General features: G+C 43.5%; 1 long non-coding RNA gene across 6 annotated transcripts in view; it reads right to left on the reverse strand.

Moving 5' to 3' along the window:
* Nucleotides 1–4251: 4251 nt before the first annotated feature.
* Nucleotides 4252–15085, reverse strand: part of LOC123375485 — a 35663-nt gene continuing 24829 nt past the window's right edge. For all 6 annotated transcript variants that reach the window (XR_006581483.1, XR_006581484.1, XR_006581485.1 and 3 more), the window contains exon 6: nucleotides 4252–4549. This is a non-coding gene — a long non-coding RNA (uncharacterized LOC123375485). The remainder of the gene's footprint in view (nucleotides 4550–15085) is intronic.

The raw sequence follows: 15085 nt of genomic DNA on the forward strand, positions 1-15085 counted from the left end.
AGCTGGCGTTTCAAGCAGAAGTGGGTCAAACAACTCCAAAAAGTTCTGTGGCCTCAGAAAGCAGGTGGTAGCTGTTTTTCGCTATACACCAGGGGTTCTTAAACTGGGAGTCGTGAACCCCTCAGGGAGTCACGAGGTTATTACATGGGGGGGTCACGAGCTGTCAGCCTCCACCCCCAAACCCCCCTTTGCCTCCAGCATTTATAATAGTGTTAAATACAAAAAAAGTGTTTTTAATTTATAAGGGGGGGGGTCACACTCATGGGTTTGCTGTGTGAAAGGGGTCACCAATACAAATGTTTGAGAACCACTGCTATACATTAGAGTGTGGCTAGTTTCAGAGTGGATGCACAATGTTGGAGGAAGGATGACAGGAAGCCTTCCCTCCTATCCCCAAATGTTATGTCCCCTAGGCAGGGTCTGCAGCCTTTGCATTCTCCTGAATACTGCTCTAGCAGTGTTATCCACTCTGACCTGCAAAGATGACAGGAATCCATGATGCATCTCCATTGTTGCTGGGGTGCTGTGGGAGACATTGCACTCTTACCTTAGGGGGATGGATCCTGTGTTCTGGGTTTCCACCTAAGGAAAAGGCAGTAGTGTTTGCTGGAAGCTGCCATCCTGCAGTCAAGTCTATGAACCTGTGAGTTCTGCTCATTTGTAGCCTCACACAGCACCATGTGGTGGCAGAAATACAGCATTGCAGCTTCTCATGGATTTGAGTGGGGGAAATCTGCAATACTGGTTGGTTGTTGATGTGGTTTGTTCGTTCTGTCTCTTGTTTGTCTTTCCATGGGCAACTGATGTAGATTGCTCCTCCCTTCTTGATGGCCAGAAGATGCTATAGTGGTAGATTATTTTAATGGCTAAAACCAAACACACCAAACTATGGGGGTAGAATTGCATGGAAAGATGAAGGAGCCATTTCAGAGGAAGCCAAAATGAGGTGGAGCAAAAGGCCTAAAAAGCAAGTCTTCAGACCCTGCTAAGGTATTTCAGGTCATGGCTCCTTATCCATATTGGGACTTTGGAATTATTACTTGAATGGGTGCCACATGGTTTTAAGAAGGAGATTCAATCTCCATGTTAAGGGACTTTAAATAAAAAGATACTGTTTTTGACGCATGATGGACTCTGACCTCATCCTCTGGGGACCATAGGAGAGGAAAAATACTCCAACTTCTCCACATGAAGATGTGGGGGGATGGAGCATTTTTTATTTTAAATCTGTATCTATGTTGTGGGGTAGGCAATTGGAAGAAACAACCATGGGGCAGCACTGGCAGATCATGTTGGTGGAGTCATCTGGAGAGAGGAAGAGGGGAGGAGGTACAACAGCAAAGAAAAGGAGTTTACAAGAAGTGTTCCTAACCTCATCTTGAACATTTTGCTTGTGTAAGTTTATTGTTTGCCTGTCCTGTCTACTTAGAATGTAAGTTCTTCAGGGCAAGACTGTCTTCCTCTGTGTTTGTACAATGCCTAGCATATTGCAGCACAAAATATACATAATAGACAAAAAGAACAATGCCAGACTGATTTCTGTTCACTGAACTAAGCAAATTTCCAGCCTTCCATTTCCATGCTACAGTCACAGTGTAGACTCAGTTCAGAGAGGGGAAGAAGGATGTGTATCAGCCAAGTGTGCATTATCTATTGTTCTCTCATAAAGTGACTTGGCTGAGGTCACACAGGAAGTAAATGGCAGGGTTAGGATAAGAACCCCAGAGTCCTGATGGTTTGCCTTACCCACTTACCTATTGTAGTGCAGTAGCCTATGGTTTTGGTAGTGCAGTTCAAATGTTATCCTTCTCCCTGTCTCAATTTCTGCTCTGGAAGGAAGTGGATTTGCTGCTGTTTGCAAGGCACAGGCATTCTGAGCAAGTTGTGCAAAGAGCAGGTGCCTCATGAGACACGGCCATCAGGATCGCCTGAGGATACAAAGGGCCCAGTTGGCTTTCTGGCTGCCACCAGGTCAGTGGTTTGCACCCTGTGATTGAAGCAGTGTGTTTTGGGAATTGGTGCATTGCATGCTGCCTTCTGCAGCAGCTAGAGACAGGCTGAGCCTGAGGCATACCACGTTGACTTGGCAGATTTCCTCTTTTAGCCTCATGTAGGCTTGTCAACCTCATCATCCAAAACAGTTACACAAACAATTTATTAGCATGGTGTCTGGGCTAACTGCCGTCACATTATTAAAGGTTCTCTCAGAGTCTTCATTTCACAGTAAATCACATTTTTCTGGAGCAAGTCTGGTTGGTAGAATAAAATCTTGGACATTTGAAATCCTATCAAGTTAAAACCTTATGAGTTTAGAGGCAAATCTTTCTTTCTTTCTTTCTTTCTTTCTTTCTTTCTTTCTTTCTTTCTTTCTTATAAACAAGACATTTAAATCAGTTGAGCCATCTTCACAACAGACAAGAGCAAACCCTCTTAATATTCCCAGAATTTGGGAACTCTTCTATCAAACTTTTCACCAAAAAGTGATTCTTTCCACCCCCAACAGACAGTAGATACTATGAATTATATGAAAAAGTGTGTGACAAATCTAATTTGGATGGATTTGTCAGATCTGGTATATTCCATCAGTATTGATCTGATACCAAGTACAGATCCAGATTTTGGCGACACCTACCCCCCATCTCCTATCTCTAGTAAAGAAAGGTGAGGAATCTCAGGGCATTGAAGAGTACTCCATAATGTTGGGGGGAGTGGGGAAGAGAAGACTTCTTTACATAAATGAATTATGTGTAGACATCTTCCTTCTCCCCTCCTTGCTCCCACCTGTGACAGAACTCACTTCTGACCACCAACCTTTCACCCTCCATTCCCTCTTGGTGCCATTCACCCCCTCGCTCACTATCCTCCAACCACTTTGGATTCCTGAGATTCTCCAGTCACTGCAGAGGGGAAGGTGGTCACGAAAATCAGGGAGGGACTCTGGCCAGTGGTTGGCAGTGGCAGGTGCTACCGTAAGCCATACCTAAAAAGCCACCACCTGATGGCAGGCAGCCGTTGTAAGTGTCTAGCTCAGGTTTTAACTTTGTATAGTAGTCAGATTTGTAACAATGTGAATCCAGAAGCGTTCCCAGATTTGTGCGCCAAGCAATTACAAATCATCACATTCCTACAGGTTAATTTGGGGATATGGACAAGAGCAGAACTTCTCAACTGGGATGTCACTGCAGCAGAGGGCCCCACCTGGTCATCACAGAGCCTGATTTTCATTGCCCTGCAACCTTTTATATCATTTTACACCCACTTTGCATTCATGTCAATTACTACACAAGAGTGCAGGCAATGCAGAATCAGGCGGGTGATGTTTCTTGAACTTAAAGAAACAGGAAGTCTTGGTGATGAGAGAAAGGAAGAGAGAATATGAATATGACATTTTAAGACTCCAGAGAGTAAGATTATTTAAATAAAGCTTTGGGATGTATATTCCAGGTTTTGGGTGCTTATCTCAATAAAATATGTACCCCAGATATTGTGACGTTCTCCCATCACTAAATTAAGACAGAAAAAAAATAATGTAGCTACTTCCTTGGGAATTAGTGGAATTTAGGACTTGGCAAGATCAAGTGTAGAATCAGTTAAAGTTGCCCTGCAAAGGAAAAAAAAACAAGTATGTTTTGTGCCCCCTTCTCTATGGAAGCTTTTTTTTCCTTCAAAATCAAAACAGCTGTTTTCTGCTTTTTTTAAAAAATTAGAAATTCAGGCCTTCAGCACCCTGGTTTCCTTAAAAAACTCTATAAATGGCTGGGGAACTGGTAGGATTATTATATCAGCGATACCATGCAAGTGAATTGTGATTATCTGTTGAAGGAAGCAATTTTTTCAGACTGTTTAAAACTGTTTTTCATTTGTTTATATTAACACACATACAATTGAAATACCCAAGAAGCAGTGGGGAGAAAAGCTGTCTTTGTTAAATATTCAACACTCTCACCTCTTCAGTTAAAGACTCAGAAAGCTCTGAATCTATATTTGAGGCCTCAAATGATCTTGCAGCGAGTGGACTTGCTGATCTAATAAGCCTTTCCATCCCTAACTGCTTTGATCCTATGATCTTATTTTTATCAGGCTCTCTCTTCTCCTGGAAAAAAAAAAGCAGCATTTCTTAAATAATAAAAATAATCAGAATTACTGAGGGAGCTTTTGATGGAACTGATAAAAAGACTCTTAGATACTTTAACTTTGATTTTCCTGTTCAGTTTATTTAATTTTTATTCATGCATTTTGCTGAAAACCACTGGTGCTACAAGAGTTTTGACAGTTCAGAGCGTGCCTGCTGGTCTTCTGAGCTGAGTGAGTGATCCATTCTGTCCCCCATGGGTCTCCCCCATTCAAAGGCAGTCCCCAGATCCCAGACACTGTCCTTTCAAGACGGCCCATGTTTACAGAGGGTGACGGGTGGGTGGTGGTAAGTCCCCAGAGAGGACTGGATTCAGAAGTGTCTCCTTTGTTCCTCCAAGGAGCAGCAGGAAGAAGTTCAAACTACTCCTTTCTGACTGTGCCCTAGCAGCAAGATGAAACGTATCTGTCTCCTGAACTGCAAAGGAAAAGGAGATGAAAAAGGACACAATGAGTCCCTGCCCCTAATTGTCTTCAATCACAACTGCCTGTTCCACCTCTGAAGTGCTCAGCACTATCTGATGGCAGGAGATTAAAACAATTTTTGGACACGATAGTTTAGATCCTCCCCAAACAGTGGGGATGTCTGTCTTCCTATAGGATCTTTCATCCCCTTATTCATCTAATTGTTTCAGGATTGTCTCAATAATTTATTAATTACAGGCTGGCAGATAGTGGCATCTGCAAGGCCTGGTTTCTTTTATATTTTATGTTCAGGGAAGAACTGGCCCTTTTCCAGGAGGACGCCCTTCCACCATTTCCAAACAACTCTTTCGCATGGCTTATTTCCCTGCAGGGACCGCTCGCTTAGGGGCTGCCTCTTTTTTGATACAGGATTAAAGTCTTGCAGCATAAAACAGACAAACACACACAATTCATAGTGAATAATTTTCTGTCAAACTTTGCCTTTTTTTCCCATGTATTTGTCCATGTGCAGTTAACAATTTTCTGCAATATATTTGCTGTGCAATTTTATTTGCTGAGTAATATCAGCCAATAATTCTTGGTCTGTCTATTTGTAATCTTGTAGCATTAGTTGTTATTTGCCACATTGGTTTATTTCCTGCTTAAAGAAGAAAGCCTCTTTAGGTTCCTTTGCCATTGATTGTCTAGCACTGGAGTCCATACACAACCCTAGAGGGACAAAGGCCTTCTGTGTAGTTGCTAATCACAAACCTTTCCCCAGTACTGTGTGGTTCACATTAGCTGCAGTTAGAAGTTCATTTAAAGAGGTTCAGAGACATTAACATCTTGTCTTTTGGTTGTTGTTTTAATTTTTTCAGATTTAAAGTTGAAGTTTGATGTTCAATTAAAAATTTTGCCCTTGGCTGGCTGCAGGGCCTTTAGGCTATAGCAGTGGCAGCATCTGCCATGGGAGACCCACAGGTCTTATTTCGGACTGTGGCAATGTTCAGCTGGCATCTGAACACAAGGGCTAAGGGAGGGAGCTTCTGGCGTAAGAAGGGTAACTGAAGTATTTATTTTTCTAACTCTGCACTCTGGCATTTTGTTGACTTCTGTGTAAACGAGTACCTTCATTTCGGGGGAGAGGGGGTTGAAGGGAGGAGGGGGATAAAAGACCACTCCAAGGTATTGTGATCTGCAGATGAGAGTGGGTTAAGTTAAACCAAACCTTAATGTTAACATTAAATTAACACAAGTTTGTTCAGAAATCTGGGGGTGCCAACACCTGGCTGGTGTGTGCAAATGTAGGTGCTTACATATGCAAACAGCTGCACCTGCAGATGGCTCTGGAGGAGAGGAGGAAATGCGCACACACACACAAAATTTGACTAACAGTTTGCAACCAAGACTTTTTATTTACTCTAAACTTCATTAGTTGAAATTTGGGGAAGGCGGAGGGAGGGGAATTTGGGCCATTTGTGCACCATGTTCAGTTTTTGTCTTGGAATTACCTCCTAATAAAATGTGTCTTTCCTTTTTGTGCATCAGACTGCATTACCTGCCAATCTTTGCCAAGCTGAGGTGATCAGTGGGTGTTCTCAGAGACATTCCCAGTGGAACATTCACTACACACTTGTTGTAAATGGTAAAATAAGCAGAGGGGGGCCTTGGACTGTAGTTCTGAACTGGATCCATTCTTAAGAGTTTGGGGAATAGTTTTTTTGTACTTTATTTACATAGGACAATAATTAGTTTAATGCTGAACAGTTTGACTCTAGCTAATTGCATTTTATGATGATAGTTATAGTATCAAAATGGAGGAAAAACTCTATGGTGACTGAACAAATCCCTAAGCAATCCTGTACAGGGATTAGTCAGGAGAGAGCCCTTGGGGCCAGGAATCACTGAGTAATAATTGTCTCTCTAACACTGTACGATCTTGGGCAACCCACTTAAGCATCCTTACTTCCTATTCCCCCATCTATAAAATGGAGTAATCACACTTGTCTACCTCAGAGGCTTGTGAGGACTAATACTAAATATCCTTTGAAAATAAAGCATCTTACATCTTTTTCTCCTCTGCTGCTCCAAGAACCAGCCATATGGGCTCAAGTGCAATAATTGCGAGAAAGTCGTTTGGGGATCATCACATTTTTGACATTTCACTCCCACCAGATTGACATGTTTTTAAACATTTTTAATAAAAAAGTCAAGATTTGCATTTTGTATTTGAAAACTGTTAGTGTAGTATAGAAATTATAAATGAGTCCCTGTCCTCATTTCCTGATTGGGAGTAGGTCATGGGAGCGGCTTAGTCATGACAGGTGAGGCAGCTGCTGCTGCCAGGTAGGTTGCAGGGAGACAGCCTAATACAGGACAAGGTAAAATTCCCCTTGTGTATTAGCGCCTTTAATCTGCTGGTGTTGGTGCTAGGTTGGAGTGTGCTCTCCCCTTAACCTGCCATTTCCCCACACATGAGATTCTGAGACCAGTGGTTTGGTTTGACCCATTATAGAGCTAGGGGCCAGTCACAGAATCTGATCTGGGTTCCAGGTACTGCCCCTATCAAAATCTGAGGGTACTTGCATCAGGCTCTTACATCGTTTGGTGATCAGCATGAGTGTGTGCGGCATTTTGATGCAGGCCCATCTCATTCTGATGTTGCATGCACCCTAATGGATGTTGAGATGACATTATGGGGAAATCCTTCTGTTAAACCATCATAATAATGGTTAGCAGGGCTATAGTGAGGGTTAATGAATTAGTATTTGTAGAGTACTACACTTCTGTTAAATCATCATAATAATGGTTAGCAGGGCTATAGTGAGGGTTAATGAATTAGTATTTGTAGAGTACTACACTATTAGGCATATCTGAAGAAAATACCATCTGCACACTACTTAGAAGAACCTTTTCATAATTCATTTTTCTCTCCCAAAGACACCTCATCCCATTGAAGAGGTTCCCTGACATTGCAATCAGCACATGAAGGGCCTGAGCCATTCTGTTTCAACTCTGGTTGTGAACTCCCCCACAAATTTGTGATAGGATCCTGTGACAGGGCGTGCATACCACGCACTAGGCAGGAAAAGGTTAATCCCACGCTATGGGTGGCGGAAGTCCCACCCCTTAGACCAGACGGGGCATGCTCCAAATGCTGCACTAGTATAAAGGAGAGAAGCCCAGCTCATTCTGGGCAGACCGCTGGAGACGAAGGATGCTTGGTGGAGGCTCCAGCCTGGGAGCCACTTCAGCTCCCGATTGCAGGAACCAGAGAGCCTGAGGCCCAGACTGGAGACTGGTTGCCTAGAGCCAGTCGACCGGAGTCGGAGTCCCAACCAGCTACCCATACAAAGGAGCTTGGAAATCCTGATGACGAATGGACCCCCGGCTTCAGGACTCACAGTAAGAAGTGGCCCGGGAGGGGTGTAGTGAGTGGTACCACGAAGACAGTCAGCATGTTGCGATAGGATCCCCTCTGACAGGGCAGTGACCACAATCACCAATGACAGGACCCTGGGCCGGGACGTGATGGAGAGAGAGGGGCCAGGTCCCCCTACCAGCCCTGCTGCTACTCACCTCTGGGTGGCAGCTGACTTCTTCATCTCTGGCCATTGGGCCACGCAGCCCTGACCCCAAGGGTAGCTGTGTTGAATCTGACCACTGTGAGGTCTGAAACAGTTGGGTAGACAGTGACTGTGGGTGTCAGCACCCCCATCACCTGCTGCAACAGGGGACGGGATGTACATACACCGCTACAGGTTCATTTCTCTGGTTCTTTGAAAGGAATTCCATTATTTCTGAGCTCACTATACGCCACTTCCACTGCATAGAGATTGTTTGCTCTGCTCATAAATATATACAGTACTTTGTATTGCTATACACTGGGGTCCGTAATTCTCTCTGTGAATGCACCTAACACCCCTGAATCCTGTCAGGAGATGTGCGCACCCATCAAGCTGAGACTCTGCCCCAGTAAGTGGAATACACGTTGGCTGAGCTCTGGTCTGACAGACATCTTCACGCCATCCCTCCTCACCAGTGGATATAAATGTCATAACAGAGATCAGCTGTCATGTAGTATACGTACTTTTCTTTTGTCCTTCTATTGTTCTGCAGGACTGAGACTGCTTTAAATGACAGTTGTGGCAAATTGCAAGTGCTGTGAGTGTATGTGGGGAACAGATGGTTCTGAATATTGTTAAACTTTTAATAACATGAGTCCTCATGCTATCAATTCAGTTGTCACACAAGAGCGTGTATTGAAGGAGCACTCTCAGGGCTGGAAGCTCCAAGGTCTCGTCTACCTTATTTTCCTATAATTATATGAAAAAAAATCCAGGCTGTTCCTTGTATGTGTGGACTTTAGATGCTTTGATGCTCTTTTATAAAATCCCAGCAATCCAGCCATATAAATTTCCCTGCAATAACAAAACAGTTTGTTCTTAGTCTATAATCTGAGCTGTCTCCTTTAAGGCCCCCTCTCTCAGGGTTGGCAAGGTCCTAGCTACCTGGGTCCTCTTTTTCCAGCATCTCTCTTCCTCTCTGCTTCCAGGATACACTTGTTTTCTCTCTCTCTCTCTCTCTCTCTCTCACCTTCTCTTCCACTGAGAGCTACTTGTTTCTCCTTTCCCTCAGGGGAGCATGTTCCTTCGTGTATCTCTTTTTCTCTCTGCCTTTTAGGTCTCAAGCTCCTGCCAGCTCTCTCCCATTTCTCATTCTGTCCTGCTTTTCCTCTTTACGCAGGGCCTTTTCTCTGACTGAAATAAAAGAGGGAGCTCTCCTCGCCACACTGACCCAGGATGAGGGGGCACTCTCCCTCTCTGTTAAGCTGAGGAGAAGGCGGTGTGCCCTTTACCTTTCGATATGGATCACTCCCATTTAAATCAATGGGCTTTACTCCTAGCCTGCAGAAGCATAGAATCAGGACACCCTTTTCTTCTTTCCTGTCTCCTCTTTGGCTCCACCTCAGAACTGGAGCACAAACCACCTAATGTGCCCTTAAAAATTTCATAGATCATTTATACAAAAAAACAGTACCAGCCTGCTTTTAGAACTTTTCAGTTCCTTGTACAATGCCAGCATGGACCACCTGGTGAGATAGCATTTTCTTGGATCGCCATGCTGCAGTAATGAAACAGTCCCTTGTTTTGAAAGGGATGCCTGCTGAATGAAATCCATAGCTAAATACCTACAAACACTGAGGCCAGAACCTGTACCACAGTGGGCTGTTAAATATCTAGTCCTCTTATTTTATTCATCTGAGTGCAAAAAGGCCAATATGGTCATCCAAGGAGCCACTTAATGATTAACTTGGTTGAGATGTTGAGAGAAGAGCAGAGACATCCAGATAAGTGCTCGAGTTCCCCTACACATTTCTGTGTGACTTGGCAGACATGTGGGCATTGAGCTTTCATGGAGAAGCTCCCCGGGAACGGGTTAGGTGTATCATATGGTGTTGGTGTCAACTCCATTGGCTCCCATATACTATGCCTCCCCGCTCAACACTCAAAGCCAAACCCTACTTGCTTTATGTACATAACTGGTCCCACTCAAGTCAATGGGAATTGCACACATGAATAAGGCAAACAGGATTTGTCCCCAAGTCATTTTTTGCAGGGTCAATCCAAAAATATGAAGGGTGTAAATACCGAAGAGGGCAAGCAAAAAAAGGAGGTATGAGCCAACTATTAGCTACAATTATGAGGGTATGAAGGTGTCAACTATGAGTAGGAAATGAAATTAAGCAAAGGAAACTTTAGGTTGAGTATCAGGAAAAGCTTCCTAACAGCATGGTCTATGAGACTCTCGAATCATCTCCCAGAGGAAGTGGTGGAAGCTCCAGCACTTAAGTCATTAGTGGACAAATAAATGGGTGTGGGATGATCCTGCAGTGGCAGAAGGACAGGGCAGATAATCTAATACGCTCTGTAAATACTGTGGGTCAGATTCAGCCCCAGTCCAACTCCAAAGAAGTAGAGTTCTGCCCATGTACATCATGATCTTCTAACTAGGAGAAGAAGAAGCATTAGGGATTTGATCCTGCAGAGAGCAGGTGTGGAGTGTTCATGAGTTAACATAAAAAGTGGTAAGCAAGGACAGGGCAAGCAGGGGACCTGATCCTGCCCCACTGTGAGTGGAGCTGTAAGGCCACCCAGCTACTGCTGCCTGATAGCAGGACTAAAGCCAAAGAGGTGAGCGTGCAGCTAAGCACCTCGTTAAATGCTGGGATCTCACTTAAACCCATATCTGCTCAGACTCACCTACCCCTTATCCTGAAACCGGTGGAAAGAAGGGAGCAGATGTACAAGGAACGTGACACTCCTGATCAGCATAGAGGACTATGCCTAGGGTTGACCTTGCTTCTGGCCGTATGATGCCTCCACTCAACCTTGCAAACCCTGTTGTGCACTGCACCAGGACTAGCAATTGGATCAAAGCCCTGGTGGGAGCGGGATGCTCACAGATGACAGATATGTGATAGTTGGCTAATCCTTAATAGAGACGGATGGAGTGTGGATTGGATATAGGCAAAGGAAACGCGTGGATAATCAATAAACTAATAATACATTAATATAAGATACCAGAAGCCTTTTCAGTATGATTCTACAATATTATTATTATTATACAGCAGTTCCTTTACAAGAATTATGGTATGCAGACCATTCCAGGCCTTCCTTTAAAACCTCCTGAAAAATTACACGCACCTTTAAATAGCATCAAACACCCAGTAACACTGATAATACTCTGCTTCTGAGACCAAATGCCTTAGCTAAATCGAGCATTATTTAGCTATTGTCACTGAATTCTGTAGGAGTTTTGGAAAACTTCCACCTACTTGAAAAACGGTCACAATCTGACATTAATAGAACAAGACCATTAAAAAGCTTTATGGTATTCTGTTCTCCTAGTTCTGGTCCCTCTTTCTCTTTGTTGCTGCTGGCATTTTATGAATTATTGATGTGTCTAGGTGCTTCTGCTCTCCCATTTCCTCTGTAGTGCCGTTCCTTATGCCTGCATCACATCCTTCCTCTGAGCAAAGGACCGCACAACATAGTACCCAGATCAGTATAATTAGCACCTTTCACAGAGCTGCCGTGTCAGGATTGCTTCCATTCACTGACACAGCTCCTGCAGCCTGCATCACTTTGTTACAAAGTTAGTTTTGTGTGTGTGCATGTCTGTACATATTGCTGCAAAGCCAGCACAACTTACTTCCCCAAGACAGGATTTCAGACTTCTGCAAAATTCAGTTCAATCTTCCCCCCTGATGCTTACCTTAGGGATGGGTAAACCTAGTGAGATTTGTGGCTTCGTTTTCGTAGCAAATTTGGAGATGTGCAAAACTGAGTTTGTGAACCTTTCATTGCCATGATCATTTAAAGCCACATTTGTTTTTCATGGATGAATATTTCTTTCCCTACATTTCTCTAGTTAGAGGGAGGCTTCTGCAATATGTTAGAAGTAGAATCAGCCCCCAAAACCTGGGTTGGCACAGTGGTTACTCTGTATATCTAGTACAGAGGCTATATTTATTCTTTCATTAGTATGTCTCGGCTCCTGTTTCACACTGTGTATATTTGATCTTCATTCCCTCATCCGGTTTTAATCCCCAATTGTCACAAGATTATTTCTTTCCCTTTCCCTCTCTGCTGCATTTCTTACAGTTCCTCCTAAGTACAATGCAGAACCCAAGGATGTTTGAATTCAGGTTGAACTTTTGAACCCACCGTGTTTGAGCGGGTTTGACATTTGGTAAAATAAGATGGTAAATCCCTAATTTAAATTATTCTGAGTCAATATTCACATTACATCGGCATCCACAGGCCGCAGTCAAGACCAGTCCCCATTGTGCTAGATGCTGTACAAATACAGAAGTCAACATGGCTCCTGCCCCCAAAGAACGTACCATCCAAAGCCACAATATTTCCATGAGCACTGGTGGGCAGAACCCTTGGAGACTCCCATTGAAGTCAGTGGGGCCGTGCAGGATTCCACCTCCATGGCTCTCATTGCAAGACTGGTCCACTAATATGATGACTGACATAGGGCGGGGGAGAGGGCAATACCAAAATATGGACACTTGTAGTAGACACAGATTCATTCCATTTACTTTTGTAATGACATAAATAAATAAGTTGATTCAGTGATCAGGACACTTGGATTCTTTTCCCCGTTCTGCCACAGACTTGCTGTGTGACACTGGGCAAATCATTGCACCTCTGGGTGTTTCTGTTTTACACTCCTACCCTTTATCTGTTTAGTTTGCAAGCTCTTCAAGGCAGGGTCTGCCTCTTACTGTGCATTTGCACAGAGTGTAGTCCAGTGGGGCCCTGGTCTCAGCTGGCGCTGTAGTACTGGGAACTGTGCCTTTAAGGGCTAAGCCTCCCAGACAGAGAGTAAGGGCAGGGCGCTGTGAAGCTCTTGTTGTTATGCACAGCAGTTGGAATTGGATGCTGAATAAAGCAGATCTCTGACAAGCCCCTTAAGCACTGAGTCATCCCTGAATACCACAGAAACCACAATAAAATTAATAATAATCTTTCCCCAACTATTGAGGGGTTAAGTTGGCTGGCCATAAAGCTCTGGCTGATTTCTTGTAGCCATCCCAGCCATCCCAGCCAGGTGATCTTGAGTTAGGGTTAGGGATGTGAAGGAAGAGAGGATGGTAGCCTTAGACATCACTTTAGGGAGGGTGACCAAGGCATCAGAGGGAGGCAGGATGATGTCACAGTTCAGAGCAACTGCACCTGTATCTCCCCTCCGTGGCCCAGCAAGGGCACCCGCTCTCAGGTTTCCAGCTCCCTAGCTGTTGCCTCTCTTGGGTGGAGACTCACGTCTCTCTCTATTCTGATGGGGTGTTTTCAGGCTGAACGGTTCCCTGCCATCACTGTGTTATCTCCCAGCAAAAGACAGGCTGCCTAAGCAGGTCTGCTTTGCTTCTCTCCTTAGAGATGGTGCACTGTGTAATTGTGCCAGTTATAAGGAACATCACAGCTCTTTCTAAGCAAGCACATTTTATACTTAAGGCAAAAGCACTACAGAGAAGCATATTAAAAACAATAAAAAGAACCTGCATGCAGGGTAATAAGCTTCCCAGAGATCACACCAACTCTGCTATGGGCTCTGGCAGGAGCAGACCTTCAAAACCCAACATGGGGTTGCCATGTGGTTTCAAGATCACCACACTCTTTGCTCAGACCAAGAACCACTCATGACTCTGTGAATCACTCATTTATCCAGTCTGGTTCTTTGAGACTGTGTATAAGGAATCAGCCAACACAGTGGGTCTCTGCTCAAAGTGCAGCTTCAAATGCATGGATTCAAGGTGGACATTTACATTTCCCTCACTCTCCAAATATTGGCTAGGAAATCCACTTCACACGTATGTGTCCCCAATAGTCCTTTGACGTCCTAATATCATCTAGAGATTGCATTCATTGTGTCCTTCCTCCAAAAGAAATTCCATACAATCCCACAATAGTAAATAAACATTTGCATTTTCAGTACAATGGACTCGCAAAATATGTAAAATTAGTTGAATAAGGTTTAACTTCATCCCACAGGGTTTGTCCAGGACATTGCAAGATTGTCACAGATAGTCCAGTGGTTAGGGCACTAGCTTTCTTTACCAGAGAGACCTGCGTTCAATTCCCCACTTGCTTAGAAAAGGCAGAGAATGAAAGTGCTGGACTTGGTTCTGGTCCAACAATGCTTTTATGTAAACTTGGAAGGATTCGATTTTTAAATCGGTAAATGTCGATTTCACCGTACACGCACAAACTGACGAAAAAATATTTCCATCGATAGCAACTGAAATTTACAGATAGGCACAGTATGTAAAATGCTGCTTGAGAATGTATTAGTTTCATTTAAGGATATTTACTTCATATGTTTTGACATGTGATACTGACAATTTGTGTTTATAACCGTTATAAAGCTTTAACTGTTTGGATCTCACCATCTACCGTTGTTAAATAATTATTGTCTGAGTCCCACATACCATAATCTCCAACAACTGTGAACATTTAAATAGACAAAAAGAACAGGAGACAAATATCTAGACAAATATCGAAAATAAATGCTTAAAAATAAACACTGATATTATCCATTTAAATTATAAAAAATAAATAATGAATTCTGCCAAGCCTGCTTTTGTGCCAGTGCAGCTCCACTGACTTCAGTGGTGCCGCTCAGGATTTACACCAGTATAACTGAGAACAAGAATCAGGCCTGCTGCCCAAAGGGAAAATGCCCCAGCACTAAAATGGTGACTTAAGTACAGAGTCTCAGCACTGGCTTTGAATTCCCCTTCTGATATCAGTGTACGTTGGGACCATATGGGCTTGGGGGTATTTTTATTGTTAATATTTAATTCAGTTTTTTTGTTTTATAAACTTATATTCCATAGAGTAGTTGGAGGGGGGGAATCTTCCATGGAATGTTATAAAACATGTATTTGTTGGAGGACCAGGGGGGCTAGATTAAAATAGCTGCATGAAGCATGAGCTCTGAGAGGATGGCAGAGTTATTTGCCTCTATTGACCCC

Source organism: Mauremys mutica, chromosome 8, assembly GCF_020497125.1.
Source record: "Mauremys mutica isolate MM-2020 ecotype Southern chromosome 8, ASM2049712v1, whole genome shotgun sequence".
Classification (NCBI taxonomy): domain Eukaryota; kingdom Metazoa; phylum Chordata; order Testudines; family Geoemydidae; genus Mauremys; species Mauremys mutica.